We start from the raw sequence: 22,116 nt of genomic DNA, 5'->3' as shown, positions 1-22,116 counted from the left end.
TCTTACCGTGTGTGTCCGCGCTCGGCTCTTCGAGCAAGGAGGATATAATTGCGTAAACGGCTGGTGTAACCTCCATATCAAAGGGAAGAAAGGCTGCAGGCTTGCAAAGCAGACGACGCGAGCGCACGAAAAGCGCGGGCAAGTGAAAGGAATGATGGGTACTTTCTCCGTCTCCGTTTGCTCGCGAGCGCCACCTACTTGCAGCGGCCGGAGCAAGAGTATTCGAAACGCAGAGTCTGGGAGCGTGCTCTCCGCCGGATTGAGGCGTTCTGTGATTGAGCGTGCGCGTTGCTCCAGTTCTGCGATTGGAATTCGCCATGTTTATGGTGGCCAGAACGTTGGCCAGAACTGAGTTTGTTCTAGTAACCTTGCGTTTGAGTGTATGGGGCTGTGCGGGATGGTGCGGGGGCCCAAGAGGAATGTAGAATGTACGCCCCAAACTCTTTGTTTCAATAAAGTCATTACTACTACTTGCGCAACCAACGAAGCGTTTCGGTTTTGATTGTGCTGAACTGTTAGAAGGTTGAAACTAACCAGCGATTTTCAGATTTTTATGTTGTGCACAGCTACAAATTTGCTGAATGTGGCGCCTGATATTAACTACGTACTTTATACTAGCGTTTCATTGCTTGTTTTGAACAAAATGTTACATTAAAAAAAAAATTGTAAACTTTATTGATGCAGCAAGCGGCATTGCGGGGTGCATCAATAGTGTCACGTGGAAAATCACGTGAGCAAACAAATACTGGAGGTGTACAAAAATAACTACTTCCGAACCGGTGGCGGCAAACGGTATGTTTGTTATGCGTTACGCAAATGAATGCTTGATGTTTTCGACTTTGTTTATCTTTTTTTGCCAAAACATAAGTGCGGAAAGTCTAGCCGAGAAGATGTTACGTGCGGTTCGCAAAACGTCTTGTGCAGACATGGTGGTTCGGGCTCTTGGATCCATGTGTGGGCCTAACTTCATAGTTTGACAGCAGAGCTAGGGTGGAACTTGAAGATATTCTGCAGTGAAAAGACCTTACACATTACACCACTTCACCACGTTCCTTGCGATACTCGTGGCACAGGTACCACGATTGATCTGGTGAGAAACTGTTCTCCTGAACATTTCACCGTAGCCCCCGTTGATGTGCTTGTGTTGTCACTCGAAAGGTTCGTCGAACGGGCTGTAGATTTAAATGTACCATCTACATACCTCTGGTGGACCCGGTGCGTTTTTCACCGGTATACACAGGAAAAGCCGGATGGATGCGGGAAATATTTTTCTAGTATGCGCGGGACGACTAATTTCCTAAACAGTTTACCCGTCCGTCCAAAATGTATGTTCATCACGCGACGTCGTTGCCGTGACGTATTTGTCGTAGCAGTAGCAGTAGCCAGATGTGACCAAATCGAAGTTGATACGGTTGTGCAACGTGAAATTGCGAAAATAGTACAGTGGCGCAAATAGGAGTGGCCGCATCAGGTGATAGACTACGTTACGGCGTCATATGATCTGCGTGGGTTGGGCTGCGGCAGGGTGGCAAGCACAATCAAAACTTAAACGCATTATAAGCGGAGTGCTCTTCTCTGTGCATGAAATATATAACCTAACATCTTGAGCCATCGCCTACCTCCCCTTAGTCAAAATATCCATTCAGAACCACCAAGTCATCGACAGCACCTAGAAAGCTTTCCGAAGATGTGCTTGCTCGTCCGTTTGCATTACTTATGACTTCATATCTGCTTTCGACATTTGCCCTTTCTCTTATTGGTCGCTGTTTTTCTTTTCTTTTTATCTTTTTTGTGTCTACTTCTGATTTAACATTTTGTTTTGTTTTTGTACTGCACTCGCTTTTGGGCACAGGCTGATCGCAGTCACGGCTTCGAATTGGGCTCTTCTGGAGCTGCCCCCGCATGACACAAGCTGTGGATTTCGTAGACAGTAAATCATTGTTTAGTCTTGCGAGCAAGATATGATCCCGCGTGACTATAGATTGTCAAACCGGACTAGATTTTCAAGCTTTTTCCATTTCTCAGTCTCGGAAGTTTGAAAAATGAACCTCCTCAAAATGAACCTCCTCGGTTTTATGGCTCACGTGGCTCACAATCTTTATTTTGTGTGTGTGTGTGTGTGTGTGCGTGTGTGTGTGTGTGTGTGTGTGTGTGTGTGTGTGTGTGTGTGTGTGTGTGTGTGTGTGTGTGTGCGTGCGTGCGTGCGTGCGTGCGTGCGTGCGCGTGTGTGTGTGTGTGTGTGTGTGTGTGTGTGTGTGTGTGTGTGTGTGTGTGTGTGTGTGTGTGTGTGTGTGTGCGTGTGTGTGTGCGTGCGTGCGCGCGCGCGAAATATGCTAAGTGCCAGTGATTGGTGGCCTTTGCTAGGATTGCCTTTGGGTCACATTTATATGCTCCAATATTCATATCTCTTCGTGTTTCGTGCCAAAAGTAAGGTTTCCTCTCTGTTTTAAACACCTACAAAATTTGAATTCATGCTGTAGAGTGCAGTTTCTTTTTTCCTCCAAGCTGCTCCAAATATGCATCTTACTGCTCCAAAACTAAGATTTTGCTGCTCCAAAAATTGCTACACATCTTATATTTCAGCCATTGCACTCTGTCAGGGTGCATGTTCTTTGAAAGTCAGATAATCCTGATTTTATTTTTAATGTGCACCGGAGTGTTCTCCCTTGGATGTGCGCAGTTTTTGTATTTTGGCTAAAATATGCATATTGGTTTCCACCCTCGCTAGCCTTCCGTACCTCGCGATATTCAGGGCTTCTATCAGTTCTTCCATTGTAAATGGAGAGGCAGCTCTGTGTTTCGTGATGTCAGCTGATGTTAAAGGCTTCCAGATGGTTGAAATTTGTGTAACCCTCCACTGTGGGACCTCTTTAACTCTTTTCGCTTTCATCACTTTCACCTTCCTCCCTTCTCTCATGCCTGACAGATACTGAATGTTTCCTTTCTTATAAATCAAAGCACAATCTAAAAAAAAAAAATATGAAAACATCACCTTGACCTGATTAGGTGTAGGTATCCACAACTTTGTGGTGACTATCCCAAAGTATAAGCCACCTTCCTTTCCCCGAAACCTAACTTAAAGAAAAATTATAAACCTGCGGATTGAATAGGTGGTGTTACAGGAGTTATCCCCGCAACACTCACACCTTTCACTCTATCACTAGGTTCAAGCCATTTTTAAACCTCTGCTTTTTTTTTTTAATGTATTGCACATTTCTATGCAACCGGGTGCATTGGCAGCACTGTTCTTATACTCTAGCTTCTCAGCACTTGCGTCTCACAGGTACTCTATCAAGCTTTTTCACAGTGCAAAAGATAGAAAGTGAGAGATTACCCTCAACAGCCACTTTCAGGTTCTTGACCTAAGTGGGTATAGTGACATAAGGAAGTTGAGCTTGTTGACTTCTCGAGTTTGGCGTGTTTTGCAACATGCAAAACAGCACTTGTATTGCCTTTTTGCACAGCAGGGCGCACATAAATAGAAGGTGAGGCCGGAACACTCAAAAAAGGAGTGTGCCGGCAGAGGCAGTTTTGAGGCATGCTGTCTACGAACAGACGCTAACATTCAGAAGTGCATGCAATGCTGAATACACTTGTAACAAGGGTTATTTCACAGTCACGGGCCCTTGCTTCAATAAATAAATGCTAATATTTTTGTCGGCGCAGATTCCTAACAGTCTAATATGACAAAAACAAGCAATTACTGTGAGTTCCGTAGAACGTAGCCGTGCTTTTCCAGCAGGGTTTCTTTTACTTCGCGTGTGATAATGCCAATTGTCCAATAAATTAGATCAGGGCTCGTGTTTTGAAACATTCAAAACGGCTTTTTTATTACTCTTTTGCACAGCTGGCCAGACAAATTTCACATCCCCATATGGGGACGCGGCGCCTAAAGGGAATATCTGTGTTGGACAGTCATACATATATTTTTTCAGCCTAGTACTGTATGCTAATGAGTATGTATGAGGTAATAGACACAAATTAAGGGATTAGTGATTAAGCAAGCAGCACTGTGGATGTACTGAAACATGATTCTGCAAGGGGGAGCAACAGATGAAAACCAGTATTGTCAAATTGTCATACTCCCAAAGGGAAGTTTAAGTATCCCCAGATTTCTTTGCTGTCCTTCATTGAAGTCTTCTAGCTCAGGAGCTGTTTAATGTAATGGCATTGTATTCTTGTGTTGAGTTACATATTATTGTAGTATATTTTGGCATATTATTCCTTATGTCATTACACTAGCCGATTTGTTTGCATTCTCCTATGTATGTCCAGTGGTATTCTTTATGTGTATTTTCTTAGTACTTCTTGGAGATCCATGTAACCATAGTATTTCATAAATAAAAAAACCTCTTTTTCAGCTCTTTTCAGCTCTTTTTCCACATTTTTGAGTATTAGTTATTTGGGTTTTTGTGCATAATCTTCTCTTTAGTTCCCCATTATATCAGTTCACTTTGGTATCCATTTTGATGACCACACTACAGGCTGCGTATTGCTGGGCCATGTAGCCAAGCAGTACATATTCCTTACTGCACTTTTTTTTTTGGTATGACTGTCATCAGTCTAGTTTCCTTGTTTCAATTGTAAAGGTCAGATAATATACTGAAATAATATTTTGAATAGAGTATAGGATTTATATGCCATGTAGAGAAAAGCTACTCCAGGAAAACCATTATTCAGCTGTGCAAGATTACCTTATGGCAACATTGCTTTTGCCATCCATTTCATAGCTAACATGTCTGTGGTTGGGTCAATGATTGTGCCCATACAAGGAACTTCATCAGAAAGGCATTTATGTTTATAAGGTACGCTTGTAAATAGCCGTTTTTTTTTGTTTTTTTTCAAGTGCCTAAAAAGTTGTTAAGCATGTAATTCTGGAACAAATGTTTGGCAGCATCATTTCTGCTGTGACCTGTGGGAGCATATTCATGACTCTCTCTTTAGACTTCAAGGGAGCTTGCACCAACATCAAACTGGGTGCTATGCTTGTGCTGTAAGGAGTGCTGATGTATGACGTGCATATATATAATCAGCTCATTTTCATCTACACCTACCTGCAACACAGAAATTAGTTGGTTAATGTGTCAGAAAACTGCACTGAACACATCACGTGAATGCATCCTGTACTTATGGGTGGAAGGGATACAGCCTACAGCAACCAGGAGTTAGCAGTGAAGATTTATGACAAGTCGTCCTCTGATTTCTTATAGAGACAAAATGTATTTGCACCACCATGGTGGCACAGTGGTTACGGCACTCGAGAACTGTGCCCTAGGATGCATGATCGAATCCCCGGACTCGGCTGCAGCTTTTTAGTGTAGACGAAAAGCTAGGCTTCCATGTGTTGTGTGATGTCGGTGCGCGTTAAAGAGCCCCGGTTGGTCGAAATTTCTGGAGCCCTCCACTACGGTGTTTCTCATGGCCTCAGTCGCTTTGTGATTTTACACCCTATCATCCAAACCGAAATGTATTCTGTTGTAATTTGCCAGCCTCGAATCATTAGATGCCTTTGTTGCCCTTTGGTTGCCTTTCCTTGTGAAAATGGCTATAGCCCTACTACGAAATGTGTTTATGCCTCTCAAGTTTTCTTTTTTTTTTTTATGGTGCCAAAAATGTATTTCTTTGTTTCTTTTCACAGGTGTCAAAATTAGTGCTGACTGAAGAGTGCAAATTTCCAGGAGAACAACTTTCCAAAAAGGACTACTGCCAGACCACACAGATCATCAGCTCGTATCCTTGCAAACCCAGCGGATAAAGCTAAGAATGAATGCCACCTCATACACCAATAGCCGACGTAAAGTCTTGTTTCTGCATTTAATATGATTGAGTGTTTCCCTTGCTCTTTATTTCTTTTAGCTGAATTTTAAAATCTCGGATATGTGTTTGAGATAATATATCTATTGGAACCGGAAATGGTAGTATAAACCATGGGCAAACTTTGGGTAAAGAAATCCTGTTTGCCTCAGTGAGATCTCGTCTGAAGAGAGCAGGTTCTGTTAAGCTGCTGGGCAGTTGCATATTTTATTAGTGCAAGCAGTCACAATTTTATACACAATTATATTTTATACATGAACGTAAGCTTAAAAGCATTGTTTTGCAGATATGGTGCAGTATGCAGAGTGAGATGCGATGCTGATTACTTGGTAAAGAGCTGTCCTGTGTTACGTTACTTACCGAATTCTTTGGTTATCGCATATGCATGCAGTTGGCATTTGGCTTAAAGGGACACTGCAACGGTTTTCAAATGTACCAATACTATAGGCTTTTGAAGTAGATTATTTGTTGATCTTGCCTGTGAAGTTATTTTTTCGATTAGGCATAGAACTCCTGCGCAATCTTCGACTGAAAGCGCGCAATTCAAATTTCCTGCGCCCCGCGGGACAGCTACAGAGGAGGAAAGCGGAGGGAGAAACCTCGCTTCTCCGTCCGTCGTGACGTCACCGTGAGGAGCTGGAGGCATTCAGAGCCAAAGGAGGAGGTTTTCGGCGTGCGCTGTTCCTCATTTTGCGTGCGTTGTGGACGTACAAAACACGTCAACTTAGTGTTGTGCACCTGATGCAACACAGTTCTGCATGTGTTCGGATGCATGAACAGCTGTGGACGCGACGATGCGATCTTCCATTGTATTAAAAGCTCGCGGCGCAATGCGGCGTTGCTGAGAAGAGAGATAAATTCAAGCAGACCAAAAGAAACATTCTACTCGAAGCATTTTCGTAACTGTGACTACATGCAGTTTGTTTCTAATGCGATTTCTATAGGGCTTTGACAAAAAGGCATGGCTGAACCATGACGCAGTTCCTTCTGTTTCCTAGTACAAAACTGTCGGGACAGTCATCTGCGATCTGTTCATGGACTGCAATCGCATGATGGAACGGTCAGACAGCATCGGCGCGTGGTTGTATTCGCGTATCTCTTTTTCTTCTTTTTTTTTTTTTTTTTTTTTTTTGTGCAAAAGCTTCGCGCAATGGCTTCTGTGCTAAACAGGGACAACACATCAGTAGTACGCACTGATGATGTTTGCGAACTAGCAGATGATTGAAAAGAGTCCACTGCTGTGTCGAAGCTAGATTGTGAAGACTGCGATATCTTTTCCAGCAGGGCACGTGCCTGATATGTTCGTGGAACCCTTACAGGAGCATTAGTAGAAGATAAGGAGTGTACTGCTCAGCTGGGTATAGGTGCATTCAGGTAAGGAGCACAAAGAGAGAGGTTTCCTTCGGTGCATCCAAGCAATCAATCATCGAAGTTGTTCATACATGGCCTTGCGATTTTGCACCCGTTGCTGCCTTGTCATTTTACATAGTCCTGTCTTGTTTGGGGATGCCCATTTTTGGAAATGAAAACGACGAAGCTCTTTTAAGAAAACACATTTTGGAACACTGTTTTCTCATGAAGGTATGGGTGCGGAGGAGCTGCAGCTTGGCTTTCAACATACATCAGCTGTCAATTCACTAAACGTTCATTGTGACAGTACGATAAAAAGGAAAGGCTTTCAACGTCTACTAAATGTCGTATGACTCAAGCAGCATTCTGCGCGCATTTGACTTGGCTTCCCAGCACAATTGCCCCGTCAATGCCTCGTTACATCGCAGAGCTCCGCAACCGAGCTTCGCTTATTGTTCATTTGTCTGGTGGTAACTGTGTATTGCTTCACCCTTTCTATAAAATTCTTCATTTCCCCAAGGTACCACGACTGGCATTCAACGCAGGATTTGGTACATTAAGCATTGGGTTCATTTTTCACAGCAATGACCTTCCGGGCGGGGCGAAAGGCCTGAGACGGAGGTAGTCGGCTAGGGCATTCATTGTTCGCTGCCCTTCCTTCCCAGGAATATGCGGGACGAGGCATCGCTTAGGGCCATGTAGTTTCTGTTAATAATGACACACACTACTTTTCAAAACGCCTCACTGTAACCAAAGCAAGTTTTCATGCCAAATCTACACTCCCCACAACGGAAGTGCTGCATCGTTTGTGGGCGTATCTGGTACGGATACATGCGGTAAAAATCCCGCTGGTCATTCGTGTGGAAATGGCATGCCATAATGACATTGACAAAGCCACAGAGAGCTGCGATCAACCTAGTGCAGCGAAGGAGCCGCATCGGCAGCTTCCCCGGTCCTCAGAATGCCGTCACGTCACGTCTTGGCCAATCACGGGCGGCGGCGCGACCCGCGGTGAGCCCCGTCGCGCGGGCTGCGAATTTCTGCTGAAAAAAGGCTATTTCTGCCTTCTTCTGCCTAATTTTCATCTGATAGTAGAGTTCGCAGCATGAAAAACTATGGCTTTCTGCTGAAAGCCCAACTTTTGCAAAAAGTGCTGCAGTGTCCCTTTATGCAAAAATTCCACGTTTGGGCTAGCACCAGATTTCTGATTCTTTTTTTTTTTTTTTGCCATTTCCCATGGGCGCTTTATTACACAGAAAGTCTGTGCTAGATGTGACAGTGAGCTGTGGTAAAGTATCACTAATTATTTCTTTAAATATAGTTTTGGCTCAAGCAGGCTTTAGGACTACCGTAATGTCAGCGACAATGAAAGCATTTTGGCATTAACTAAAGTGCCTGGCTTCAAAGCCAACCAGTTGGCGGCTCAGTACTTTCTGTTTCTTCGCAAATAATGTCTCATTCTAAATGTAGGATTGATAATCCCATGCCTCCTGAACAGTACCAGCACGTTAGCTGGACGGTTCGTGGCTGCATGTGGGAAGTGTTGGTTGTAATATGCGATATAGCCTGGGTAATATGCAGGCAAATATCTGCTTTATTGCATTGAATGTGGCAGGATGTTCCCAATGGCATTCCACCTGAAAGGTGATCTTTAGGTCTACATGAGCTGCCTTGCTGCCTTTTTTTTAGCAGTGGCCACAGTAGTAGCAGATACATAAAGGCGCAACTCTGCAGCACTATCCTGCATCTATACGGAAATGCCTCTTCTGATTGCAGCTGGGTCACATGACAGTGACACAGAAATCAAACCTCTTACACTGTGGTATTAGTGTACAGACCATTTCAGTGCCACCTTTATGCACTCGTGCGTTGCGAGGAATAATTTAGTTAAAAAGTGCAATTGGAACCACTGTTTCTATCTATAAGCTATTTATATATAGCTTGACCAATATGAGTGCCTCTGACCTATTTCGATTCAGTGAAATTTCAAGGTAGACATTTGTCAGAAGGGCGACTCTGCGGGCACAAAATTAGCCTGGAGCTATTTCCAGTTTTACATGCACAATTTATGCATGTAGCCAGCAGGTGAGAAAGCATGCTGTATGCATGAGCTTTGGCAATTTGAAACCAACAACAAACTAATTGAGATGTCACTATGAGGTGTCATGCATGACAGCTGTATATTGATGATCGGCTTAGAGATGCTGGCTGGTTGCGCCATCGTCATCTGCTGCAGAGTGCTGTTAGGCTTCTCCACGCAGCTCGCAAAGAAGCTGGTGGATCTTACTGTGGACCAATGCAACCGTAGTGCATGCTTCTAAATGCATTATTTATGTGGCGTTTCCAAGTGGCAATCAAGAGCACACTAGCACCGAATTGTACAAATATCATTTTAATATTTAAGATTACCTTGGTTCAGCGCTATTCAGATCATACGTGAGCAGTGCCACATGACCATGCCTGTTTATTTGGGGCTCAGCCTATAATGAACCTTGCAGGTGTAACACATTCCCTGAAAGTTTCTAAACTTGCTGCTGTAGCCTAATAGTGCCTATCTATTTTCTACAGGTCTTGGAAGTGCGCCTGAGCTCTTGCACTGTTTTTTTTTTGTGCAGCTTGCTTTCTGAAATAAGTGTACAATGCTGAACTTTTTGAACTTTCTTAATCTTTAAGAAACCTTGACACATTTTCTTCATTTTTGCTCGTGTCGCGATCTCTCGGCTGTACTTTGAATGCAGCACTACAGTTTAACTTTTAAATAATGAACTTCAGTGTGATGAAATCCTCAATGTAGCAATTATTTTGGTTTTTCACAACTTTGTGACCATAGAACAGTATTTTTTTACCTCAGTATAACAAAGTTAATTTTAACTTACACCATACTTAGTACCATACTTATTTTCCCGTACTTAGTTAAATTTTGTTGGTGGCTCGAAACAGACCCGAGGCAATATAGTGCCACAAGCTTGAAGGGACAAGTGAGGCGTGTATCGAAGAGCCCAGCAGAGTATTTGAATGTGGGTGCTACCTGTAAGACAGGTGAAGAGCACATGCATGATTTAAAAGTGGGTGATGGCGGACCATACTGTCTTTTGTGCCACCTGAGGTAGTACAAAAGAGGTTAGCGAACATAGTGTTGCTGGAATCCACTAGGCAGTACGAGCACCTGCACAACTCTGGCAATGCACAGCCAGCAAGGGCAGACGCAGCTCTTGCGGTATGTTGCAGTCGGGCACAATCTTGCACCAAATGAGCACCAATTGCGGGGCCTTTGTTCAAAGTGAACCGCGCTGCGGTTGCTGCGTTTTATTCCCATAAGGTTCCGTAAAAGAACCGGAATGTTAGGCACACCTGCCTGCCTGACAGCATCACAGGTGGGCATGCTCGCACTTGTGCATGGCACAAAGCAGTGATCAACGTGGACTGGGTTTCACTTCATCGTGTTTGATGGAGGACACTGTTCTTGACACTACTGACGTAGAGCAAGTGAGGCGGAAAAACCTGCCTTGCCCATCCCTGCCGGCCTTCGATTCCCTGGATGCTTTCCACGCAGCTACATTGGAGGCTAAACTGGTCATTGTATGCATGCTATGATCGGGGTTCACACTTCAAAATGGTGACAATCATGGTTAAACTATAACTATACAGCTGCATTCTCATCACGTGCGTGCCGTCCACTTCCGCCTCAATTAATGTAAAGGTTTTCTTTCGGAATAGGCAGTGAAATGTTCTGAAGTGTTTTCTGCATGTAAAGAGATAAATTTTGGTTTTTTTAACCGTAACTTTATAAATCAGTTGTGTATTTTACTCACTTGGTTGTGTTGATGTATAACTGTGTTCTCTTTAGTGATGTGAACATTGTATGGGGCCTTTATTTGCAGGCGATGACCCCTTCCTTTCATAACACTAATTCTTCATGCATATGCATCCATCTTCTATGTGTTACTGTTGATGAGCACATCACGTTGCTTTTATTTTTTCATGGTTTGTCATCTTCTGCCTCACTTTGAGTAAGGCTGTTCAAGAATTTTGGAACTCTAAGTAGTGTGACCATAGGGAACGCTTTCCCACTCGCCAGCCATCGCCGCACACGAGCACGGTCGTAGGTTTCCTCAACAAAAGCTTATTGTCTAAGCAGCTATAAGGTAGCAACGCATTAGGTTTTGGCTTCTTCATAAGATGACAGGGGCCACTGGTCACATGAAGCCGCATCGGCAAGTGCAGTCGGTGTGGTGTGTACATTGTGTAACTCACTTCGAGAGTAGGGACAGAAAGTGAAAAGGTTCCATGCATCATTCATTCTTATATTTACATAAAAAACAATTTGCATGCACAAGTGCAGTATATAGTCACAGTGCCAGTCTGTTGCCCCATCACGGAGCTTTTCCTACTGAACTGCCACTGCCCATCGCTTTTGACCCTCCTCCGAATGCAAAAAACTTGTGGAACCATATATGCTGCTTTCTTGTGCACTATACCACAGTGTCTCAGTGGTTATGGCGTTTGACTACTGATCCCAATTACAAAGGTGTTATACCGACCGTAGTGGCGTCTGTTTGATGGAAGAGAAAAGCTAATATGGCATCCTTGGGCGCTGCACATTGTCAGTGCTCTTTGAAGAACTTAAGGTGGTTGAAGTTATAGGAGCACTCCACTTCACTGCGATGTTTATCGTAATGGAATGAAAACACTGCTGCATCTCCGTGACACCACACTGTCAACTTGGGAGTCCTTAAAATGGCTAACATAGCAACAGAACAGGGACACCTTGCATTTTGCATCCATAGAAACATGGCAGTAGTAGCTGAGATCGAACTTGGGTTAACATTGCACAGTACTACATAGGTTTTGCATCCATGAAACACAGCCAAAATCGAACTCTAGCCACATAGTGCATGGACTCCTTGCACTTTGTGTCCATCACAACTGAGCCACAATGGCACAGCTGTCTATTAGCATATCTACAACCAGAAAATGCATATTAATCTTTCAAGCAGCCTTGTGGCAGCAGACAAGGCCCACGGGGAGATGTAGGCAGTGCACAGACATTCGGAGCCAAAGAGCGCTCCAAATAACAAGCAAAAGGAAAATCGGACATGGATGCCAAACGAAAACGCCACCAAGCCAGCGCGATCGTGTATTGTACCACGCCGTGAACATAGCGTATTAAGTTTTTCTGCATCATCTTTGTGTCCATAGCATTCCTCTTGTCAAAGTTGTCTTGTCAAAGGCAAACAAAAAAGTGCTTACCTTCATTATCTTGATAATTTTCCATCTGCGTGAAATGCTTTGACATTTTGTTAGGCTGTTATTGTAACAAATGTAATTTCTTCCCTCCCCTGATTATGCAGCGCTGTTGCCTGCTGTATATGTAAATAAATTAGAGGCCACAAAAGATTGGAAGGATGGGCGAAAAAAAAAAAAATGTCTTTCTGTCCTTTCTGTCGCTGCTTTCCTTTTACAGTAGCAACATTTCGGAGGGTATATTTGGGGAATTGCGAGACCCCCAGTTTTTGTTTCCAAGGATTGGTAGGTGACTAGGTGGTTTTTATATAATGAGTATTTTGCCTAAATGGGAGGGTAGGCGATGTCTCGATGGGAAAGACTTGGTATATTACAAAAGGTGCATGTCATGGCGGAATTGAACAAAAAGGAGTGCAAATGCAAGAATCAAATTGTAATTCATCCTATTGGATGTCACTTTCTGCTTTTCTTGGCAACATTTCAACTCTGAGGCATTGTCCCAAAGTGTCAAAAAGATTTCTAGTTGGGCTAGTTGGTGACTGACTTGTTCAAACATCGTTGCACTTATGAAAAACAGGCGTCGAAAATAATACGAGACACAGGAGCACTCCTATGTCTCGTATCGTTTTCTACATCAGTTTTTCATAAGTACAACGAGGTTTGAACATCCCTAAGTGTAATACTGCTACGTGGAGCTTTTGGATCTGGCATTTTGTCATTCTTCGGACACAGCCAGACAAGTGCAGTAGAATCTAGTTGATATCTGCCAACTTTATGCAATTTCCTCTTTCATACACTGAAAATCGTGGGCAGTAGAAATCTCCCATAGAGTTAGACTTTTTCTTCCGGGTAATATGTTCCCTGATAAAACAATTTCCTGATTAATAATAATAATAATAATAATTGGTTCACAAAAAGGGATAGGCGCAGTATCTGTCACACTTGTTTCTGCGCACACCTGAACATTGCCGTATAGCAGGGAGGAAGATGGGATTGAAAATGGAAAGAGGGAAAAAGGAGCCGTAGTGGACGTCTAAGAAATTTTTACCACCTGGGGATCTTTAATGTGTGGTGACAGCACACGGATGCCTCTTCGTTTCGTCTCCATCAAAACGCCGGCGGTGGCGGTCGGGATCGAACCTGGGTACTCGTAGTCGGGCATCTTAACCACTGCACCGCCGTGGCGGGGCACTATTTCCTAGTTACTGCATTCGAAATTTTGACGCGTTCTGGCCGTATAATACTTTTCGCACTCAACCAGACATACGGACGAGTGCTCACGACATTGAAAATTTAGATTTTAATTTTCTGTACTAAGTATTGTTGCTTGCATGTGTATGTGATGTGAACATACTTTGTGAAGTGTGTGGGCCTGGATTTAGTTCTGTGTAACCGCTAAGGAGCAGTACACGCATGCATGGGACATTAATGCACTCAACATTTTAAAAAAGCCTTTTCACAAGGTAGCACCACCAAACAGCAAAAACTAGTTTTGAACTGAGCATAGGAAGGTTCATTTACCAACCTAGAATACATAGAACTGGTTACTTTGTGGCCACATACTAACAGTGCTGCCTTTCCCAATGAAGCAGGTTGGGAAGGCATAAAGGGAAAAGTTGTTGCTGTCGATGGTAACTAAATAAAAAGCGCAAAGCTATTTGAGTTTTTAGCCAGCTATAAAATGCATCTGATCAAATCAGCATTTTGTTAATGGCAGTTTTATTAGCACCAGGTATGCTTTAGTGATTGACCTGTGCTACCTTTTCATAGGACCTAAAGACCTGACGCATGCCCTTAGATTCACAAACTGAAGAAAGCCTGTTTGCCTTGCCAACTGTGTGGCTAAGGGCTGATAGTAACTACTTTATCTGATTTGAGAGGACTTTTGGAATAAGAAAGCATGTCATAATATTTTATACCAGGCACATTCTTTTCCATGTAAACTTACTCCTAAGAGAAAATGCAACAGTAGATTTATTTTGCTTTGAGATTCCTACGAAAAAAAAAAATGCTTTACATAGATTGACAATTGAATTTAAACATCTCCTTCTGCACAATACTTGAGATTTTCCAACCCTGTGTTGGGCACATGGTTGCCCCTTGCCCTCATATGTGTCATGCACCCAAACATATATGCAGAATTTTCTTGCAGCTTTTGTGTTTTCCTGGGGCTTTGGCTAATTTTGCTATGTTCTGTTTTGTAGGCAACATGTATTGAGTGCACAGAATACAGCTTGCCCACTGAACAACACATTGAAGCGACTGCTGTCAACCTCTGCAGTTGAATCCTTTTGTTGATGCCTTCAGAGAGGGCAAAAAGAAATGAAACTAATATTAGATACCATTTTATAGTATTGTGTTTTGAGCGTATATGATAATCAATTATAGAATCTGTGCGGCCATATTACAGAGCACACTATTACTAGTGTGTTCTTCATGTTCTGTAGCAATTTTCTGCCTCGCGGAATGTGGTTCGTCAGGTGCAATATTCTTTGTGCATGTGTGTTGATACAGGAAGCACATTAGCAGTGCCGTTCATGGCATCGGTTCCTTGTACTGACACTTCTTTGCTGTGCTTTATTTTGCAGGTCGTGTCTCCTAAACAAAGGAGTGAAAGGTTTCATGGGAAGAAACGTTCAGTACCACACCTGCCAACCATTGCTGTTTCAATGGCATCATGTTCAAAGCATTGCATGTCCAGTGATCTCGATGCTAGAGCTTTATCCACGTTGTTGGACATTGAATGCTTCAATATCAGTATATTACCTACCTCTGTTTTACATAATGAGTTGAAGGAATCAGTGTCTTTTTCTTAATTATTATTTAATTATGCCTGAAGAGCTAAAGGAAGTGACAGGTTTTGAGTGTTGGGAATTTTTAATATAATGGTGATGGCAATTACTGGTACAGGTTTTATAGTGTGTGGGAGCAGGCACAGTCTGCCAAAAGCATAGAGCACAGGGAGTCTGCTTTTGAGCCACTTTGTGTGGATTGTATTTGATTTTCCAGTGCTCCAAATCTTGGTGGTAAGATTTGTTTTTTTTTTTTTTTTGTCTTACCCTCTCCAGTGGGAAGGACTCTCACTAATGCTAATTCAGCGCCACTACACTGACTCATAAGCAGACTCCCTGGGCTCTACACTTTTGACAAAGGCTTTACATTAGGTTTATTTGAACGGAACCGGAGAATCCTACTGATGCCTTAAGTATGTTTGGTATTTTTTAATTTTTTTTTCCTGTGCTAAAAACTCTACCTTCAAGCATTTCCTCTTGATGTGAAATTGGGCTCCTGAAGATAAAGCAATAGCTATGAAGCTCGAGTGATAGCCACTGAGAGATTTTGTGTGTGACATCATGACATGTACAGGAATGCCATTGTACTAAACATTTGTATTTTTAGAACCATACGAGTGAAGCCATAATTATCCGGTTTCACTGGAGTCTCTAGTAAAAAGTGCACATAAATTAGTAGCCTTCACCATTGGTGCATTGTTTATGATGGTATGTCTTGTGCTAATATGCCCACACTCATTTTAAATGTCTAGCTGTGAGGCTTAAGCACTGTGACTTTTCCTTAATTTTTTGTTTCGTATTATACCTGCCACTGACTATGCAAAAGCAGTTATATACTTAGATGCTTTGATCTGTAGTGGTTGGCTGCTTTTGAATGAAAGCCAGACATGTTTTGTTTTTGTTTTTTTCTTTTGATATAAAATGGCAGAGGCAGAATGAAAAGGAATATCCTAGCCCATGGCGATTTGGCTTGATCCGCTTCTGCCTGCTTTAAAAATTGGAGACGTGCCCAGTCTTAGGCATAATAAGGTGTACCTTGAGATTTCAAATGGTGAAAGTTTTTTTTCAGCATTGTCATCTTAAAAGCAGAATCTGGACTGAAGAGCGACTTTGGCCTCTATAGCTGCTGCACGATTACTCTAAAGGCAGTCATTCAAAAGCATGAAAATGCGTGCCATGAGTGCTTAAATTGGCACAGGCATGCAGTCTAACATACTACGTCATGCACCTCTGTTCCTTTTCATGGTGCATTTACCTATGCATCGCGGTATTTTGGTTCTTTTTGGTTCTTTTTGGTTAGTTAGAAGTAATTGATCTCTTTGTTATGGGCATAAATTTGATGACCCTCTCAAGCTTAGCGCATTTGTCCTAGACCTTGAATTCTTACATTCCATTTTCAGGCCTTGGTTCACATCTGAGGACATTTTGTTAGGTGAAATGTGGAAGCATTTGCTTGCGCTTTTTTTTTTTTTAGTTTCTGTCCACAAACTGAAACTGTATGTATAAACAGGATGTTCTTTAGGAGGAAGGACAGTGATATCTAATTTGAATGGCTTTTAGGTGTGTTTAGCTTTCTTTTGAAAATATTTAAAGAAAGTAAATTTCAGATTTTTGTAGAGCTTAATTGCTAAGCATAATTAACTGCCACTAATTAATGCTTACATTTGCATCAACTTGAATCTGTCATTCAGCTCGTAATTGTGCATATTTATTTATTTACTAGGATTGAGGCCAGTTTCCTTACCAAGTTATAACAAGCACTCAATTTTTCTTCATAATCCTGAACGTCATAGCTAAATTTTTGCATGCATTACCTTTTTTGCCCAACACTAAATGGAATGTTGCAGTGTTCTCTCCTCTTATTGAAAGCATTTTGGGTCTTAAATGCAGATCCAGTTGGCACAGTCTTCAAGTATACCACCCTTCCTGGTCAAGGCTCACCACATCAGAAGCATCCAACGAGCCAGTACACCAATTCTACGTGTTCTCATATGGGGAAGCCCTCAGGCCGCAAGCTTCACAAATGCAGCCAATGCAGCAAGAGCTTCAGCTCTAAATACGTTTTGGGTGTGCACCTCCGTACCCACACGGGCGAGCGTCCATTTCATTGCGACTACTGCAGTAGCAAGTTTACACAGAAAGGCGACCTAAAGAGACACGTCAGGACTCATACGGGCGAACGTCCGTATTGTTGTTCCTACTGTCAAAGTAGATTTGCTCACCAAGGTGTTCTGGTGGTGCACATGCGTATCCACACAGGTGAAAAGCCGTATCAGTGCCAGCTGTGCCCAATGACCTTTGTGAATAATTCGACTCTCCTGACACATGTGAGATCGCACAAGGGTGAAAAGCCATTTCATTGTGACTTGTGCCAAAAGGCATTCACAAGAATGCACAGTTTAAAAGAGCACAAAGGGAAGCAACATTAGGGGAAGAGCATTTGTCTGTGCAGCCCTCAAATGGTTTGCTAGTTATCCTGTTCTTTGCAAACTAGCTACATACAAACTACTATACAAGTTTAGCAACTTGACCTACATCAGAGGTTTTCAACTTGTAGAATTTTTTCATTTGCGCTAACATATTTAAAAAGGTATTTTGATGATATCAGACAACACATGCACAGACTGTCTTCTAAATGTTTTCTCAAAATGTAGGAGACTATTGAGCTCTCAAACATTCATTTTAAATAATATCATGAAATTCTTATTTGGAATTTCTTACTTTGAACAATGACCTATTATTATTTACTGATGCAACTTGTATTTCAGAGCATGCTTCCCTTGAGAGTTTCAAAGAAGCAACCGAGGCTGTAACATTTTTTTTTTTTTTTTTTGCGTTTTGATTTCACATTTTACGTCAGTTCCGGAAATATCACATCATGTCTAGTTGTAGGCATGACAATGGAAGACACCTGCTCCTTTGATGTTTTCTGTGTTAACTGTAGTGAAAAAATCATGCCATGAAAATATTTCTTGCTTAATTTGGACCCTTTGCAGGAAACCTGTTAAATAGTGTTAACAAAAAAATCTTGAGTGTTCAGTTCTTTATATTGCCATTCCTCAAAGAACTGCCACTGTCCTTGATTTAAATTTAGTATTTTTTGTGGTATGATGTTTCAATGAACTCTGATTGACCCATCTCATTCACACCAGCTTCTGTGTAGATAATGGATTGTTAGGCTTGCGGACACTGTAGTAAATTATACTTGCATTGCAATGGGTGATGAAACATTGTATTCTTCCAAGGTTCTTAGTGATGCATTCCTTTCAATGCAGTGCCAAATATATTTTGTCTATTCTTATTCATTCCTTGTCTGTTTTCTATGCCATGTTGCTTAATTAATTTTAGTTTATTTCATGTATTATGTAGTTTATTGCAACGTGTCGGTTTTGTGATTCTCATTTTCATCACTTGTTCTGTGTGTAATTCAAAACCAACTCTGGCTTCTCTAAGTTAGTCCCGTAGAAGGCTATGCTCCCTACCTCCCTCACAGCCAATGTTTTTGCGGGGATTTTCTACCTCATGCTTTATCAGTTCTCAGTTCTGCATCCCACAATAAAGCTACTTTTTGCAGTGGAATTTTCCTACTAATGGCACAACAGTGTGGAGGAAATTTTTTGTTTGGGAACAAATTATGTACATTTGTTTTGCAGTATCACCATATGTCTACTAAGGCATGCCATTTCATTTTTCGGTTTTTTGAAGAGTAGGAAAAATCTGAGTGAACTAAACGATATGATGCCGACTTTTCTATTTTTGCATTATGCTGCCTTGTGCACAGTTAGCCCTAGTATAAGATGCACAGACATTTCCACTGCACATGCTTGCACCTTTGTGGCCACATTTCCGTTGGCGCCCTGCCGAGGTGGTGCAGTGGTTGCGGTGCTTGATTGATATGCCGAAGGATGTGGATTTGAATCAAGGTCGCATCATCCGCTTTTCCATGGGGCACCCGTGTGCTGTGCGATGTCAGTTCACGTTAAAGAACTGCATGTGGTCGAAATTTCCACAGTCTTCCACAAGACATCTCTCATAGCGCGAGTCGCCTTGAGACGTTAAACTCCGTAAACTAAACTTTTTCTTTGGCCACAATATTTCAAGTGGATGCTTTGCTTTGGTTGACCTATTTGAAAAACGGGCACAGACTCATCTCGTTTTCTCTGCAGGGGCACCTTGTGTAAACTAAACGTTGGTGCTTGGCGCCACCACTGACCCCTAGCCCCCATACCGAAGCTGTTATCCGTACCGTGGTGATAAGTTAAAAGGTGAAGGAAAGAAACCTTGAACGGTGACTTTCGAGGCTGTGGTCAAGTCTCGACCGATGGGCTCCTCGTTTGGCTCCAGGAACTTCTTCTGTCTATGAGGGTAAATCAGAGGTGACAACATTAGGAACTCTTAGCTCATACATGCCATATGGACAAATAATCTTCTAAAAAACATGATCGGCACCTGAAAAGGGGTCGCACCGATGCAAAGGAATTTGTGCCACACAAACCAGAAGCATTTCCTAAGTTCTAAAGGGGGTCATCTCTGAATACGAGCTGTTACAAAGTACTGATGGGGAAATCGAAGAACTAGCTAAACAAGGGGTAATAGCAGCCCGCCACATAACCATCCGAAGAAATAATGCAGAAATCAAAACGAAAGACATAGTCCTAACATTCAATAATGCGATCCTGCTTGGGTCCATTCATGCAGCATACCTAAATTGTAAAGTCCGACCCTACATTCCTAACCCCAGGCGGTGTTTCAAATGCCAGCGCTTTGGACACAGCTCCTTGGCTTGCCGGATCAAACTGACTTGTGTCACATGGGGAGAAAACAAGCACACTGATGACAGACGTGAGCGCACACCGAAATGTGTAAACTGCAATGATGCACATAGCGCATACTCTAGGTCATGCCCGGTGTGGAAGACAGAAAAAAAAAAAATCATCTCCCTGAAAACAACAGAAAATCTGACATACCCTCAGGCAAGAAAATGACTCTTCTTTCAACAGAAGGGTACATACTCTGATGCGGTGACCCGGGGACCACCACTGCCTTCAGTTTCAGTCTGCACACAGGTCAATTGAATGGACGTGGTATAGTTCAAAATAAAACAAATAACAAGGTACCTCATTGTGCATCAGTTTTCACGGCAGATTGTTACGCTGTTTATGCTGCTGTGGAGAAAGTAAGGAATGAAAACATTAAAAATAGCATCATCTACACAGATTCTTTAAGCGTCCTGACTGCATTAAACTATAAAAAAGTCGTCTAACCACTGATTGGAAACATAATACACAGCATAGTACAGATAGCGTCCCGAAAACATAATATAAAATTCTGCTGAGCCCCCATCATGTAGGGATTAGGGGAAATGAAAGAGAATACATATGCTCTGCACAGGCCAAATCCATGAATATAACGCATGAGAGCATACCCCACAGGGATTGCAAAAAGTTGGTACGTAGCAAACTAAGAGCTAAGTGGCAAGCTGCTTGGGAAAATGAAACAAACAAGCTGTATTCTGTAATGCCCATTTTAGGGGAATGGAAATCATGCCGACACCAAGAACGTTTTAATGAAGTTATTTTATGTCATCTACGCATAGGATACACACACATCACACATAATTTCCTCTTGACAAAAAAAGACAATTGTGTGAAATGGGTGGTGGTGAGCTCACTGTCAATCACATTTTAATCTCATGTCCGCTGGGAAAGCATATTTTACAGTATTTTATAATGAATACATTTCATTTCACCCTGCATTGCCTTTAGGCAAACAAGCATTAATCGATTTTTCTCTTGTTTGTGCATTCCTTAAGAAGGCCAATGTGTTTCGAATCAAATACGAGTATCATAATTCTAAGCACCTCACGTAACAACTCGTATAACCTTGTGTTTAGCGCAGCATCGCTGCAGCTGCTTTTGCGCCATTAAACCCACATATCTAACTAACCATCTCATTTTGCATTTAGGTGCAAAGCCTGTTGAGCCGTTAAGAGGGGTGCATTTTTTCACAATTTCAAACTTGTGCCCCAGGTGAAATCTGGCTTTGAGCGGTATGTTAATGAAAAGGCATTATAAACATAGCAGATTGTTTATATGACCCGCTGGCAACTTCACTTGGTGGCCAAGCATCCAGCTGCACTAGAAGGATGGTGCAGGGACTTTGCAGTGGGACCACTTATCGGACTATGTGATATCACAGCCAGCTATATGGCATTTGTGTCAGCTTGTCTTGCGGACTGGACGCTATGTAGCCACTTTTGTACATAGATAGATATGGGCATCTGGAAGTCGTCGCATCAAAAGGTGCATTGTAGTGTACCAGGGCTGCGCACAAAGTGTGACACTCCTTTGTGTGAGCTGGGCTGCAGGCATTACAGCTCTTCATGCAATCATTAGCAGCGGCAGGAAGCATGCAACTCTTGACTAGGCAGACAACTTGTAAGAAGCTGCTAAAATAGTAGACAGTTCAGTACAAGTTGTCATCGGAACGGTTGTTTGTTTCTTTTCTCGTGACAGACACTGGTGGTGCCCTTAGTTATGATTCATCTGGATGTCAGAGATAAGCATTCATCCAATGGGCTTAGATTAGAGAAAGCAACTGTGAATGCTTCTGCACACTTTGAAATACTCACGGAAGAAATATACTAAACCAGCTGGCTGCTTTTTAAGCTTGTTATTGAGTTATTTTGCATTATTTAGGCATTACTCCTTATAGCTATCCCAGTTTCTGTGCACCACCTTGACCTACTCTTTTGAGATTGGCATTTGACTATACAGCAAAGGTGAATAATGGTTTCTTTAGAGAACATTTACATTGTAAGTGGAAAGCAGAGGCCTAATTTTGAAAGCTGATTTGCAATTTTTCACTGTGCTTCAAGCGCAGTGTACAAAATGTGAAACTGGAAATTTAGCAGTTA

The 22,116-nt window shown here is 42.3% G+C and overlaps 1 long non-coding RNA gene across 1 annotated transcript; it reads left to right on the top strand.

Moving 5' to 3' along the window:
• Window positions 1-724: 724 nt before the first annotated feature.
• On the top strand, window positions 725-17,330 carry LOC146195211 (uncharacterized). Its single transcript, XR_014705981.1, has 5 exons — window positions 725-792; window positions 5,639-5,794; window positions 7,099-7,188; window positions 14,997-15,042; window positions 17,091-17,330. It is a non-coding gene; the product is annotated as an uncharacterized LOC146195211 (long non-coding RNA).
• Window positions 17,331-22,116: the final 4,786 nt, after the last annotated feature.

The sequence above is a fragment of the Amblyomma maculatum genome, chromosome 3, assembly GCF_055883805.1.
Source record: "Amblyomma maculatum isolate TAMU_Amacu chromosome 3, ASM5588380v1, whole genome shotgun sequence".
NCBI lineage: Eukaryota > Metazoa > Arthropoda > Arachnida > Ixodida > Ixodidae > Amblyomma > Amblyomma maculatum.
Note: the sequence above shows the minus strand (reverse complement) of the source record. Positions and strands in the feature narration are given on the sequence as shown.